Source organism: Anas platyrhynchos, chromosome Z (assembly GCF_047663525.1).
Source record: "Anas platyrhynchos isolate ZD024472 breed Pekin duck chromosome Z, IASCAAS_PekinDuck_T2T, whole genome shotgun sequence".
Lineage (NCBI taxonomy): Eukaryota > Metazoa > Chordata > Aves > Anseriformes > Anatidae > Anas > Anas platyrhynchos.
The window spans coordinates 3,093,967-3,109,099 of NC_092621.1; the positions used below are offsets into that span (position 1 = coordinate 3,093,967).

Here is a 15,133-nt window from a genome sequence, read left to right on the forward strand (position 1 = left end):
ATTGATCATGCCAAAGGAGTGGTACAGGTCAGAAACTGCTCCCAGCCTTAGGCATGGAAAAGTACTGTCCTGGTACTTTCTGCAGAGCTTCTGACCAAGGAGAGCTTGCAGGATTTTACTCAATTAGATAAAGTTTAATACAATCAAATAGATTTAAGATATCAAAATAGCAACAGCAAGCACTCTGGAAGAAGTGGAAAGTGAGAATGGGATTAGGAAATTCTGGCTTGCACTTCTTTTTTCTTTTCTTGAAACAGCAGGAGCTCAGAATTACACCTTGCCTCAAAGGCATTACTCATTTTATCAAAGAGCAGGTATTAGTCATACCATACTCCTCAAAGCAGTACTATAACAGAGGAAAAACTAGATCTGAGATCTTCATATTGCATGGGCTGTAAGCCCTATGTGTTGTTGCCTTGTTGTTAGCTATACTTGAAAAGAATAATGACTGACCAAAAGTCCTTTACTTGTTCAAGAAAGAAAATAGCTGAGAACCTCTTGTCATTCAGCTCCTGTGACAGCATGTGCTATTACAGTCATCCGCTTCTCTGAACAAGAAGAAAATTCACCAAATAACTTTGATGGCAAACTTTCTCTAATCAAAGGTTTGTTCCTCTTGTAGTGCATCTTGTATGATGTTGTGGTTTAACCCTCCTGGCAGCTAGGCACCACACAGCCGTTTGCTTACCCTCCCCCCTCCCTCTATGGGATAGGGAAGAGAAATGGGAAAGTGAAGCCTGTGGGTTGAGATAGACAGTTTATTAAGACAAGAAAATAATAACAATAATGATGATAATAGTACTACTGTTTACAAAACAAGTGATGCACAATGCCCTCCCAGCTCCTGCTGCACCCCCAGCCTGCCTGCTGGCAGGGCAGAGCAAGAAGCTGAAATGTCCTTGGCTTGGTGTAAGCACTGCTCTGCAACAATTAAAACATCGGGGTGTTATCAGCACTCTTCTCATCCTAAGCCAAGACATAGCACCCTACCAGCTACTAGGAGGAAAATTAACTCTGTCCGAACTGAAATCAGATCACGTGAGTTGTGAAGCAGACATCAAACAGCTGCATCTAATCAACCTGATTGTGTTACAACAGATAGAGAAGCACTGTGGTTTTTTTCCGCAGAATTGGACAGCACTGCTATGGACTTCCTTAGGCAGACAGAAATTCAGCTCTGTGTGCAGTTCTCTGTCAAAACCGAGAGCTTTCTGGAGACCTGATGGTTGATTACAAAACAAGCTTTTCTTGTGCCTGCGTGCCCACACCTGCAATCTTAGGACCAATTTGCACAGCTGGTGCACATGCATGATTCTATAAATATAATTGAAATTAACTTTATTTCATCTGTCTTATTACATTTCAATTTATGCCAATCTGTGCAGGAAAACAAAACTTATGAAACTCTTGAATGGCTTCCAAATTAACAGGCTCTCTGAAAAAAAAAATCTTGTTTTCTGGCTTGCTATCTTTATGGGTATCTTATTCTTTACAAGACTTTTGTTCTGTTTAAAAATTACAGCTCTTACACAAAGTACATTTTAGCCTTTATACTGCCTGCAAAATTCTTTTTACAGGTGCTAATTGTTCTTCCACTGTTTTACTAAGAGCACGGCCTTCTTTCATACTTTTGGAGCAATTGCTGGCCTCTCTCCTGCCCAGTGTCATCCTCAGCTATGGATATGGAGAATGCAATACTAAATCCTTTCTGGTTGAAACACTGCTAAAATGAATAAGTGGAGTTAATGAAAATGCACATGAAGAATAAAAATCATGCCTATAGAAACAGCACAGCACAACGGCTTGTGCCATTCATATAAGTGAAGTGTTAAATTATCGTTGTACTTGCTTTCTGCAAGTTGATTTCTTGATTTTATTTTTTATATGTTGTGATATGGCCTAGAAGAATCTAAAATTATTTCATCTGTGGTTAATTGTTCTATGTTTCCAGCATTGTAAATAAGACTAGACAGGAGAAAATTTAGGAAGTTTCAGGAACTTTGAAAAGAGAGGTTGGTTAAAAGTGTAGCCGAGGTTTTCTGAAAAGAAGTAGATTCAAAGTGTAACAAGTATTGATTCACTGTTGTATTGAGGGTACAAAGGGCCAGGGTCCTTTTTCAGTAAACTTTATTTGTGCTCAAAACAAGAAAAAGATTATTTTGCTAGTTAATACCTACAGGTATTAATACAGCAGGAGAAGCTGTGATATAACAGGGGGGCTGTTTCCTGCTTTCAATGTTTCACATCCATTTTCACTTGCCATGTTTTACTTTGGATCCACTTTTTCGTACATGATCTTATGTTTTTCTTATGCAGAGATTGATGCACTTTGGTCTAGATTCTGCTTTCTATTCCATTCACATAGTTGTTACCTGCTTTGTAGTGCACGGAGTACTTGGGATCTCCAGGGGTGCAACTGAGCCAAATGGTCTCATGATCTATACGGATTAATTTTGACACATTCAGTAGTTTAGAGGATGGGTATTATCAAAGGCACCTGTGTGGACAAGCAGAACTTTCTCTTGCAGTCCTCCAGGTTAGCCAAGCACAAGGCAGCTCTGACCTGAAAGTCAAATATCTTATTTGGTCTAGTTTTGTTTTAATTATATGTCTGTCTTTTTTTTTTTTCGGGGAGTATGTTAGCTCAGGGGTGGCAGTCCATTTCCATGCCAGTGTTGCCACGGATCTTGAGAGCTCCCAGTGTATCTGAAGAGCTCAGTTATGCCTTCACCTATATATATATCAGATATATATATATATATGATTTTTCCCTAGAACAGTTCAGATTTGAACCCTGCATGGATGAAAATGGCAGCACCTTAACTAACAGCTTGGTACATTCTGTAAATCCAGTGTCCTATTTGTCTCTTTTTCAAATATATTGACTAAGATATTGACCTGACTGTCCTCTAAAGACAGCAGGTTTATGCATGTTTTAGTAGATCAACTATTTGGGTCTGATTTCTAGTAATGATGCATGAGAAGAAAAAGAAGCAACTTTACTACTGCAACAAAATCTTTTGCTGATATGATATACGATGGGGCAACTGTTCTTTACAACTGGGTCATATACTTTTTGGACCACTGGCAAGGACCAGTCCTGTGAAATTTTCATCAATCGAGCAGTAGACCAGTTTGAATCATATGCCTTACAATATTTCTGTATGAATAAAAAGCTCTGGTAGATGTGCTTATGGCAGCAAAAAATACCTCACCAACACAATCTGTGAAAGTGATGCCATTGAATCCTGTAAACAGTAGAAAAGGATTAAAAAAAAAATAGTTGATTTTCAGAGCTGTAAAAAGAACGTTCCATTAGTTATAAGTTGAAGTTGTATGGCATAACAATCTTTGGAAATTGAATAATTTCACTACCAACTTTTGGAATTTTCTAGCAAAGCACTGTTTTAAAAACTAAAAGTTTCATTAATTTGTTGCTGGGGCTTTTTTTGTGTGTGCTTTGTAGCCTCTGATCTCAAGCAGCCTGTGTTTTTGAAGTCTTGACTATCCTGCTAAACTTAATTTCATCTTGAAGTTCAGATAATCAAGGGCATATTGTTATATATAAGACATGCATCTTTAATTTATCCTCATAGCTTGTATTTAATAGAATGCGATTCTTTTAAAACTATTAATCAGAATGCTGATGAGTTTCATTTGCTACTTTCTTAAATTATGCATTGGCTGTAGTTAAGCAGCCTCTTCAGATTTTGCCTGTGCTTCAGAAATGCCTGGGTTTATCTCACAAAATACTAGACTTTTAACAGAGATATACATTGGAGGCCTTACTTGGCAATGAAGGGAATCTGGCACTTTACAAAGGTGTTTCATCTTGTTGCTTCACTGTGAATTATTCTGACTGAATGGTTAGTGGAATTTACCATGTGATATATTTTCTGTTCTTTCACTGGATGGCTTGCAAGAATACCTGTTGCATATTAGCACTGGCACTTAACACAAAAAAGCAGCACATAAGATTTTCAAAAGTACTGTCTCTGTATTGCCTTTATTCTTTTCTCCTTAAGTGAGCGAGATTGCTGTTGTCCTTGGTTTGAAGTAATTTGGCCCAAAATGTCTGTTCTTGAAAAGCCAAGCTGTAAAAATGAGCATTTTGCAAACACTGGTATCTGTAAATTTGGAATGCATTGCCTGATTGTTTGTGCTAGTGAAACACACATGGTTGTCTACACATACCCAATGAACAAGGACATAACTGAGTCAAGATTGTCTTGAGTTGAGGGTTGGTCTCATAAATAAGGCACCAGACTTGGTTTGGGAAGTGAGATAAAGACTTTGGAAAATGACATAATCTCTTTTTCCCATTGTCCATGCTTCTGAATTAAATTAATAATGCTTCCCTAGTTTATCACTGTTTATTATCATAATACTTATAATTTAATATAATATTATTAAATATAGTGATACGGATGTAGAAGATGTTTTATCAAATATTCAAGATAATTTAGCTGTAGTGCTCATTTAGTTCTATTTGTAAAACCGTGAAAAGGAAATGAAAGTACAGGGAACGAAATGTTTTTCTGCTTCAAGAAGAATGCAGGCAGATTTTCTGTAGTGAATTATATAAGGGCTCCCACTCATCTTTCTGGTAACTCTTCTACATGAGAACATCTGGCAGGTTGCTCTGAAAAGGTCACATCTGCTTATCTGGGAGCAGGGTATGCTCTGTAATTGACTGGGAAGAATAGCACAGGCCAAGTGGCAATGCAATATGGTTGCCCTTAGCAAAGCCACTTCGGAAGTAAACACAATTTCGAGAAGCTGCCTCAGGAAAGCAGTTTTGGTGAACTCAAGCATACAGAGTTTGAAATCTCCAAAGAATTTTTGACTCTTTATTACTCAGAAAGAGAACAGATAAAGGCTGAGGGCTCCTTGCTCGTGCCACATGCAGCAGCCAGCTTCCTTCGTTGGCAGAGCTACGGTGAGCACCTCCAAGCCTGGGACTGAGCAGCTGACACTTCACAGCCTGGTAGGATCAGCTGCCTGGGGCACTCAAACCTTATCTCCGCTGCGACCTGCCAAGGCGGATGTGTCCCTGTGAGGCTGAGGATATCACAGAGCAGAAGCACGGTGTGAGCAGGCTGGAGGATGGGCACTCACTAAAATAGGGCAGCTTTGGGACAAAGCACTGCAGTGATCATACTAATCAAGGCTGATAAAGTAAATCTAAAGTTTCACTGTCTTCTTTTTATGCCAAAACTGCAGCGAGGCTTGTAATAATCAACTCAACTTTTTCTTACATCACCTAGCAGCAATCATAAGCATAATTATTTACTGGATAAATATAAAAACTATAATAATTTTCAAGCAGAAGTGATCTGAGCTTCAGTGGGGGAGGCAAAAAGCATTGTGTCTACAATAATGGCACTGTTAAATATTTCTGTGTATATTTGAGTGATGATAGTTACGAGAACTCTGTGTAGTGTTGTAGTCTAAGAGTGACTCCCATCATTTAACCTAACTTTTTCTTACCTCACCTAGCAGCAATCATAAGGAGTTTACTTCAATGATAAACGTTAAAAAATGGCATTAAAATAAATGATTGTTATTACAGGGAAAAAGTCTGTTGTGGTACTGAATGTTTGTTCGTAGTCGGTTCTTTACAAAGGAGTGTTTTTCATTTTACAGACAGAAGGATGCTTTTTCATAATGTCTCCCTCCCCTTGTTCTCCCTGAGAGCTAAAATATTAAATGTGAACTGTTTGGTGTCCCTGATATAACTGTGAGACATTGGACTTCTGCAGATCAGAAAATTTCCTCAGTGTTGCATGAGGCAAAAAAGTAGAATCCAATTAATTATTTCAAGTTTTTATTTGGTCATAATACCAACAGGTTTATGGACTTGTTTTTGTCATTAGTGGGAACAGGCAATCTTTTTTTTGTGTGTGTATGTGTTTCATTATTGTATGATACTTTAAGGCTGGAAAATTGCATTAAGATCAGGAAAAAAAAAAGGAAGGATTTTTCTCTAAGGCACTGCCATATGTCTTTCCAGGTGGAAATACAACAGGGTGCAGTAAGGCAAGGATTGTGAAGGGACCCTGTTGTGCTTGGCTGTTGGAAAGCATATGGTGCAATAATATTCCAGCTCTGACTGTGAATTTTCCTTCTTGTCTTGTCTGGCAAATATGATTATTTCTAACGTATACTCAAATGTTCTGTTTGTTCCTAGGAAGAGAGTGCTTCTCCATCACCAGACCTGCCTACTAGATCAGGTCCTACCTCAAAGAGAACCTCAGAAGAAACAGAAGAGGTATGGAAAATGCCTTCAATAATTGTCTGAACCACCTTTAAAATGTTTCTGCATCACAGAGGGTTGGATTTCAGTGGATTTCTAGGTTACAGAGGGTTGGATTTCAGTGGCCTAATGGAGCATTTCAGGATGCTGGATTTCCAGAAGGAATCTCTTTCCATCTTGATATGGTAGCTGCTCCAAAGACAAGTAGTGCTGGTCTTCAGCCAATTTTTGCGCCCCTGCAGTAATGCTGAGCTGCAGTTGGCTTGGTATCAGGGCTTCCTTCCGATGTTTGAAGGGCACCGCATGGAAAGTACTGCATTCAGAATATATTATTGCTTCACTTCCTCAGGCTGCTCCTCAGGGCACGATGCTGCAGAAGTGTTAATGAAACCCAAGCTCCTATCTTCATGCCCTCTTGTGCTTGGCCAGGCATGTCTAGGACTGCATGGAGCTTCACGTCTCGCAGGCCTTCACTTCTTGGAGCTTGCTGAAATGCTTCACACGTATGTGTAATCAGAGATTTTAATGAAAAATAAAAGTTATATTTGTTTCGGTATCATCTTTCAGTATTAGGTCAGTGTACAGTATAGCTTCTGGGTTGCTTGTGGCTTCTGAGGAAAATGGCATAAATCTCTGGCACTTGGCAGTTTTGAAATATGAAGCCCATGCAGGGAAGTTTGTCTGTAATCATAAGCAGCTTAATGACTGGCTTCTATTCTGCAGCTGGAGGGGGGTTTAATGTCTCCTAAAATATATTATTATCTCTAAAGCTATGATCTCTACCATAACTGTGGGTATTCTGTATTGTCCAATCCTTTTTCAAAATCCTGTTAGGCTTTTGACCTCTATGGTTTCTCTCTGCATAAAATCCCTTGGAGAATTAACCCCTTACAGAGTTCCCTGTACATATACCACTGAGAGCATTTCTATGCTGCAGGTGTTCTGCACTGTGGTGTTGAAATGGTTAGCAACCTGAATCTGTGCTTTTCTGCTCCAGCATGGCAGAAAGGAAGGGGACAAATACAAGGCTGAGGTTGTCATCTGCCACCTTTGCAGCGTGGCTGTAGTACAGCTGTTAAGTAACAGAGCTGAGACAGAGTTGTCCACTCTGTTCCAAAAACCAGTTGTGCCTCTCTCCCTCTTTTGTTCTTTACCTTTCCTATTAATCTCTGTTTCCCCAGAAGCTGAAAAGGCAAAGTAACTCAAACTCATGCAGAATAAATGCAAAATAAATCTGATTGCAGATCCAGTTGTAAAGTGGAATCAGAGTTGTACCTTCCAGGCAGTGACTTGGGAGCATCACCCCACTGTGAGCTGGCAGTGGCACTCAGAGCATTTGTGGGTTTATCTACCCTGCTGCAGTGCTGTTGTTGACACCTGTATATGTTGGTTGAATGAACAGGGCATCATCATAATTGCCGTGCCCTTATGCTAGGTGAAATACTTTCTCTTAGTTTACAAACATTGAGCAGAGCTGGCCACATTTATAGGAATGTCATTTGTGACATTTATAACAAAAATGACAGTGGTGTCTTGCTTACCTAGCAAGTGCATGCTCTTGCATTTTCCATCTGCTAAGTGTGTAATTCCATTGTATGCTGTATTTTAACATTTTCCCCTGTGGTCAATGCACTACTCCACAGCCACAACAAAAGAAGGCATCAAGGTTTTCTAACAGCAATAGTAAACACTGTTATGGTGAAAACAGTATTCCTTAGAAACTGTAGGATGTCATCTCGTCCATACACAGACACACCATATTCCTTCAGCAGCCTGTGCCTGCACTTTTATAGCATTTTCACACACACAGAATCACAGAATCACAGAATTTCTAGGTTGGAAGAGACCTCAAGATTTTCAATATCATCTTTCAGCTTGCTTTTATTCTTTGAGGGCCATCTGTCTGTGAATAATCATTCTTGAGATACTTAGTCTGAACACATCCTTTCTCCTTGATTGCTTGGATCTGATGAAAAAACCCTTTACATTTTACTGATGTTTCTGTGAGGGGAAGCAAAACTTTGTAAAATCCTGAAGGTGACATTGCTGATTTTTTCAATCCCTCCTGTTACCTCACTGTTATCTGGTGATGGTGGTGGTGGGAATTAAAGGATGAAGTCATGTTTCTGGTAAGTGTGAACACAGTAAGGAGTAAAAGCAAAGGACAATATGTATGTAGCAGACATTCACAGTTCTACCAAAAAAACAACTGTTTGAGAAATTTTTGAGGTGAGTTTATTGTAGGGCCTGGGATACTGGGTGCTCCTTATGAACACTATCTCTGCTCCATCAGGTAGATACTAGAGTGGCAAAGAATCATTTTTATCCCTCCTATTTCCTTTTTTTTTCTTTCTCTGTGGGATTCCTGCAAATGTATCTGGTGAGGGAGTTTCAGTCTACCAATGGAAAAGTTGGGGTATGGTGGAGTTGCACATTTCACTGTACTAGAGTCCAAATTCAGTGGTGGTGTATCTTAAACAGTGAGTTGCCCAGAACTCGGGAAAGTCATTTGCTAAGTAGGAATGTCAAATACACTGATACTTAAAGTATGACAGAATTACCAAGGTCACAAGTTGTGCTAGAAACAGAAAAGACCTGCAGTGTAACTTCTCACCCGTTGTCTCATTTTTGAGTGTATCTAACCAGGCTGGTAGGCTTATCCCGCTTTAAAACTTCAAAGATGATCTGAGGTGTAAAATGTGATGGAGAGCTGATAAGGCAGGGACTTTGCTTCAGATGTCATCAACAGTCTGTTTTTGTTGCGCTGCCTTGCTGCAGATCTACCTGGAGGCTCTCAGCAGGAGCAAAAAGCTGCCTTGTGCTGTCTGTTAAACAGTAACAGGCAGTCCTGGCCTCAATTAGCTGTTAGTCTAATGGTCCTAATTCTGCAGATTTTAACCTGTTTTGCATTACCACAGTATTTGTGTGAGTAGGGCAGTGTTTGAGTCAAGTTACTCATGAGACAGTTTGCAGGATCAACGTGTGTTTAACTTAAACAAACAGGAAAGAAGTGTCCTAACCTTTTCTTTCCTTTCAGTAGTCGTATCTGTTAAAAAGTTGCATTAATTGAGAACCTTACAGATAGAATTTTGTTCACATTTTACAAGAAATAAACTTCTTCAAAGACAGACTAAATGCTGCTTTTAGTTTCAAAAATAAAGCTTGTTAGTAGAATTACTCTTCAGGGATGTGTTACTGACTCCAGGGGATTTTGATGTCACTAGGGCAACTGAGAGCTGTTTACAGCAAAGGCAAGGATTTAGCTCAAGGGAGAGGCTTCGCCCAACACAAACAGTTGATTTTGTCACATCAGACAGAAGAAAAGACACAAAAGAAACAGCTTACAATGTACAGAGTGAATAAAAAAAGGCAAGCAGAGTAAAATGGAAGTGCTAGTAAAAGAGAGGCGGCAGAGATCTACCTTGTGTTATCAAAACCAGGGGGGAAGCTGCCCTCCAGGACAGCCCTGTGCTGCTGCTTCCCTGCAAATGTTCCTTGCAAAGACGTGAGCACAGGAGGGTTTTCCGGCCCCCGATGCAGGAGCCAAGGCAGGGGGTGGGTTTCGTGGGCTGGGCTGAAATTTGACATCAGGAGGAAACTGAAACCTGGCATTGGTGGAAGCTGCCTGTGATGCAGAGGTGAAGGCTGGATCTGGCTTGGAGCTTAGGGGAGGTGAGAGCAGGGGACAGGCAGATATGCAAAGAGCCAAAGAAGCAGGAGCCCGTCAGTAGCTGTGGAGGAGACAGAGAGAAAGGGGCAGTCTGGCATGATAGGAGGGCAGCCACAGCATGCGTGGAAGGTAAATAAGTAATCATGTTGAAATAAGGGGCAGTGTGATTGGAAAACATCTGGTTGCTGCTGCTGTCCTGGTCTGGCTGGATTTCTTGCAGCTAAAAACGTGCTGTAGAGCAAACAGTGTGTTTCTGATACATTTCTGCAAACCTTTACAGCAAATCTAGATTCATGGTCATCTGTATTAATCTCGAGGCTTTGTTTAACAAATTTGAATCAACTTCAAAAACAAAAAATCAGTTTTCAGTTTTATTTTTTTAGAGTAAAATACATTCGCAAGAAAAGAGTTCAGAGGCAGGCTTAGCACCTCTGTGAGACTCGTGCATGTTACGGAAGGGGGGATTACAAGCAGAAGATCACTTGCAATCAGATCCTTCATGTGTGTTTTAGAGTGTTTCCTTTAGATGTGTTGGTGAGCTGTTAACACCTGCACTGAATGTAGTAGCCAAAAATATTGGAGTATTTAACTAACTCTAATAATAGTTTCGTATGTTAAGAGAATGGTGTGGAATTATAGCAGTAGGAAATAAAGAGGGATCATAATGGAAACCAACTGCGTGATGAAGTGTAAACAAATCAGAAGTCAAATTAAGTCCTATTAAGTCTGACTCAGATATGATTTGCCTCAACTTGACTTCTCTGGGGTTGCAGGGTGTTTTTTTCTGTATGCTAACTAAATAGTATATGAGCATTGTGCAGATGCTGCCAAGTTAATCAGATGAATAGTCTTCCGAGCACGAACAGGAGTTTTAGGGATGAGTGATCAGGACATTTGCTGAGGCTGCAGGTCAGATGGGACCCCATTAAACTAAAGAGCAGTAAAAATTGCCCAGTGTGTGGATGGGAATGGGAGTAGAGATGAAACTGTGTTTTAGCAATGTAAGCTGATAAATGTAATGCTGGCTCTGCCCTTGAAGAAAGAAATTCAAGATCTTATTTCCTGTTTCCACGTCAATCTCGTATCTAGGATCTAGTACCAGCTAGCCACCAATTTGTTGAGAGATTACAATTACAAATCTTTCTGTCATGTCCAGGGGAAGCTGCTAGCTGCATTGCACCTCTCTGACAATACATGCTCTAATTGCATGCAAAGTTTATAAGATTGCTAACACCACAGAACAGAAAAAAAGGCAGATGCCAAGAGTTTCAAAAATGACAGACCAGGGCTTCCCAGATAAACTCCAACAGAGAAAACACAGCTTGTTTCTTTTTGCCCTTGGTTCATGGGCAAAGAAGAATCCTTAGGTGTTCCTGCGGGAGTGCAGGAACCACAGACACGGGCTCCAGGAGTTACAATTAATTGCTCTTTGGAGGGATGATACACCACCCGCGTCCTGCTGCAGCTTTGCTTTAAAGCACTGACTCCCCAGCCAGCCATCAGCACTGTGCTCTGCACTTTTTTGCACCCTGGCACTAGGCAGAAGGACAGGATGCTTTTATGCTTAATAACCACCTTCTCAAAAGACTTTTCCACAATTATATCAGTCTGAAGTATTTGAGGGAGCAATTAATATTGAGGGAGTAATATTTTAGATCAAGGGAAACCTAACAGAATGCATTTTTTTCCCAGAATTGATCCAAATTTTGTAAGGGGCTGGGCCAAAATAGCTTGGTTTTGGATCAATGTAAAGAATCGCCTAAACCATTTCTAGAATAATTATAAGAATGTTTTTAAAGCTTGTGAATACACGAATGCATCATGCTTTTGAAAGACTGCAGGTATTTTTCTCTAAGGTATTTAAGGACTACAGGTATATTTGACCATCAGTGTTGGCTCCCTCCAGAGCTACATTCTTATAGGGTGTGCAAGGAAAACATCTGCTTTTGCAAAGCGATTTTGTTCTTGGCTGTTATTTTTGGCTGCTTACTGTAATATTAACTTATTTTTAGAAGCCCACTTCATACCTCAGGCACAAGTGTGTATTTCTAAAGTATTGAAAAACAGCAGCATTTTCCTGTCATGGGAAGTGAGAAAATGGGAAGAACTAGCACTGGCGTTTGTATAGCACCTTTTCTCGAAGGACGCAGAAGAATTTTGCAAATACTGAGTTGCCCCAGATGTGGGTAATGTTCACTAAAAGCCTGTGTAATATTTGCCGATCTATCACCCGTGGCACTGAATGTGTGCAGGAGGCACAGCCAGGAATCTCTGACATCCAGGATTTACGTGGGAAGGGCAACTTGGAAAAATGGAAAAGGATTCATCAGTCTACATCATTAAATAGCTCAGCTCTTCATTCATTGACCCATAGGCATGAATTATTCTGGATGATACCTGGGAAAACATGCATGAATAAAGGAACAACCTTAAGTTGTTGCAAAGTTGCCAGAGAGCTTCTAGAGCTGAAGTCCAACTGTCCTGGGCTCTGGCAATTGGATCAGTACAGCATTGGTGCTGTAGACAGTATTGCTATAGGATTTAATCAGAACAGCCCCTTTCTACTGAATTCTGGGAGTGTCAGCTTGCTAATTTTACCTCTTGCACCTTTTCATGCCAGCTTTTACTTGGAAATCATTTTAAAATTTAGGCTGTAGGAAGCTTCCTAGGTCACTGAAAGTGACAGAAGAGAGTAGTCAGTCAGTAGTCCATTGTTGGGAAAGAGGGTGCCAGGGGTGTTTTGGGGGGGTTGAGTTGTTCTAATGGGATTCAGCATCACAGACCAAGAAAATGACTTTTTATTGCATTACCTTACCATCATCAGGTATAACCCTTACCATTCATTTATCAACTTTCCAATGATTACCCAAGGAATAAGGATGCATTTGCTGTGCAAGCCACTCAAGAGTGCAATTCTTACTCTTTGGATATTAAGACGAGGAAAAGATTGCTGTAAACTATTTAAATTTATTGTTTATAACTGTCATAAAGTCTCCATGAAGTAATCTAGCTTTAATTACTACAATAAAAAGAGCTCACTAAAAATCTCACTGTGTTTCTCTGGGTCTCACTAGCAAAAATGAGGAGATTTAGTTTTCCTTTTCCAGAAAAGAAAGAAGTACAGACTCTGAATTGAAATCTTACCTCTCTGTCTTTACCCTCTAATACAGTATTTCTGCACTTTTAGCTTCTTGTATAGTTTTAGCAAAATGACTCTTTTTGGGCCTATTGCATGGGGCAAATCATCAGTCCTGATTTATGAACTCATTTATATTTATCCTGAATCAAGATCTGAGAAAGAAAATGCTGCAGGCCCATTTTTTACTGGCAGTGTGAGAATTCTGTGCTCAGTTAGTGGTTCTGTTTTGTTGTTGCTTTTATCAATGTCCTGTAAGTGATTATGCACATAAAACCCGTAGTGGTCTCCAATAAAGGAGGGTCCGTTCCGTGTGGTCTCCTGGTATGCTTTCGGTGTTACTTAGTTCCTGAGCTATTAACTGCTATCTCCTCTTTTAAAGCAATTTCTTATTTTTCAACCTTGCTTTATAGTTAATTTTAAATTTTCATTACTCTAAATATTTCAACCCAAATGTATTTTTCAGTATTCTAGGAAGGGGCTTGCATCTGTCAATATTCTTTCCTTGCTTGAGTGACGTAGTTTCTGACGCTTCTCCTGCACAACAGCCTGTTCTGAAAAGAAAAAGTACCATTCAGTTTTAGTGGATATCACTTTCTGTAATTACTGATATAAAGACATCCACACACACATAAAGAACCTTGAATTCAATGGATATCTAATTTTTGGAAATAAGACTAGAGCCAACAGATATTTTTTTTTTAGCATGGGCAACTTCCCATGCCTGCAGATGAAATGGATGTGGATATGCTTGCCAGTTTCACAGCTAATAATAAAAATACCAAGTTCAAAGAGCTGATTCAAAGTACTGTAGACATCCATCCCCTTCACACCTCAGTGGATCTGTTTTGCCAGAAGTTTCTCTTCTTTAGGATGAGTCCCCTAAAATACTGCATCCTATGCTCTGGAATTAAAATCACCTGACAAAGAGGAATATTGTTTCTTTCAAACACGTGGAGCTCAGCAAAGCTGATATGGCTCCTACCTGCTCTTCTTCTAACCTACTGACATCTTGAGAGGTATTATTAATTATGGAAATGAATCCCATCTGCAGTGCAGTTTCATTATGCAAGAAGAAAAAGGTGTTAAGGGTGAAAGCAAAATTATTGTCATTCTAGACCTTGGGACTCATTAGATTATCTGAGTCACTTAACAAATTATTTTTATATTTTTTTCACCATTGATTAATTTTGGGCAGCACTGCTTAGAAACAGAGGAAAGAAAATCTGCCCTGAGACATATTACGGAAGTTCTGTAGTATTTCAGAGCATATTTATTAAACTTCTTGGAGCATTCATTCAAACATTGCAAGAGGCTGTTAGGCAAGATTGTGGAGTCTCAATTCTTAGAGATATTCAAAACTTTGCTGGAGAAGGTCCGAGTAACCTGATATAATTTCAGAGTATGCCTGGCTCTGGCTGGTGAGTTGGGCCAGAGGACCTCTGGAATTTCCTTCCATCCTAAACGAATCTGTGATTGTATGAGCTTTGGGTTTCTACGAATGACAGTTTCAATCCCAGTGTAGCTGAGGAATCTCACGGTTGAAGTTGAGTAGTTGTGGCATCCTGATCTTAGTTCCCATTATGTATTTACAGAGAATTTGGCCAGTATTGGTGCTCCTAGGTTGTCCTTCTGGGTTCACCACTAATTCCTGAGCGACGACAAAGTTTTAAATGCTGGTATTTAGACGAAATGATTCTGTCTTTTTGGTTTCTCTCCCTACCAATAATAACTGGAATGCTTTTTGAAAAAGGAAGGAAACAAAAACAGACCCAAGAGGGAAGAAAGGCAGTTTGGGTGGATGATACTATCATCTGTACATTGGGTTTAACCTGTGTTCGGTGTTGTAGGTGCTCTGCCACTTCCACCTTACAGGGTCTTGAGGGAGTCACTCTTCCTGGATGCTGTAACCTGCCTGTGGCTTGGGGACAGAGCCTTCTACAGATGAATCTCTGCTGTGGGCATCAGGTCATTGACACAGGAGTTCAGGTACCAGAGGACTGAGCCCAGCCCAGCCACCAGCCTGCAAAGACAGAGGAAGGCTGAGATGCATGTAGCAACATAGGAGCCC

The 15,133-nt window shown here is 40.0% G+C and overlaps 1 protein-coding gene across 5 annotated transcripts in view; it reads left to right on the forward strand.

The window, feature by feature from the left end:
* ST8SIA5 (ST8 alpha-N-acetyl-neuraminide alpha-2,8-sialyltransferase 5) overlaps positions 1 to 15,133 on the forward strand; it is a 76,294-nt gene that overhangs the window by 548 nt on the left and 60,613 nt on the right. For 2 of the 5 annotated variants that reach the window (XM_027446982.3, XM_072031577.1), the window contains exons 2-3: positions 6,191 to 6,271; positions 6,606 to 6,759. The gene's annotated coding sequence lies outside the window, so the exon portion shown is untranslated. Of the gene's footprint in view, positions 1 to 6,190; positions 6,272 to 6,605; positions 6,760 to 9,477; positions 10,056 to 15,133 lie in introns of those variants that run through there. The other 3 variants (XM_038171452.2, XM_027446985.3, XM_027446983.3) reach the window with 2 other exon arrangements.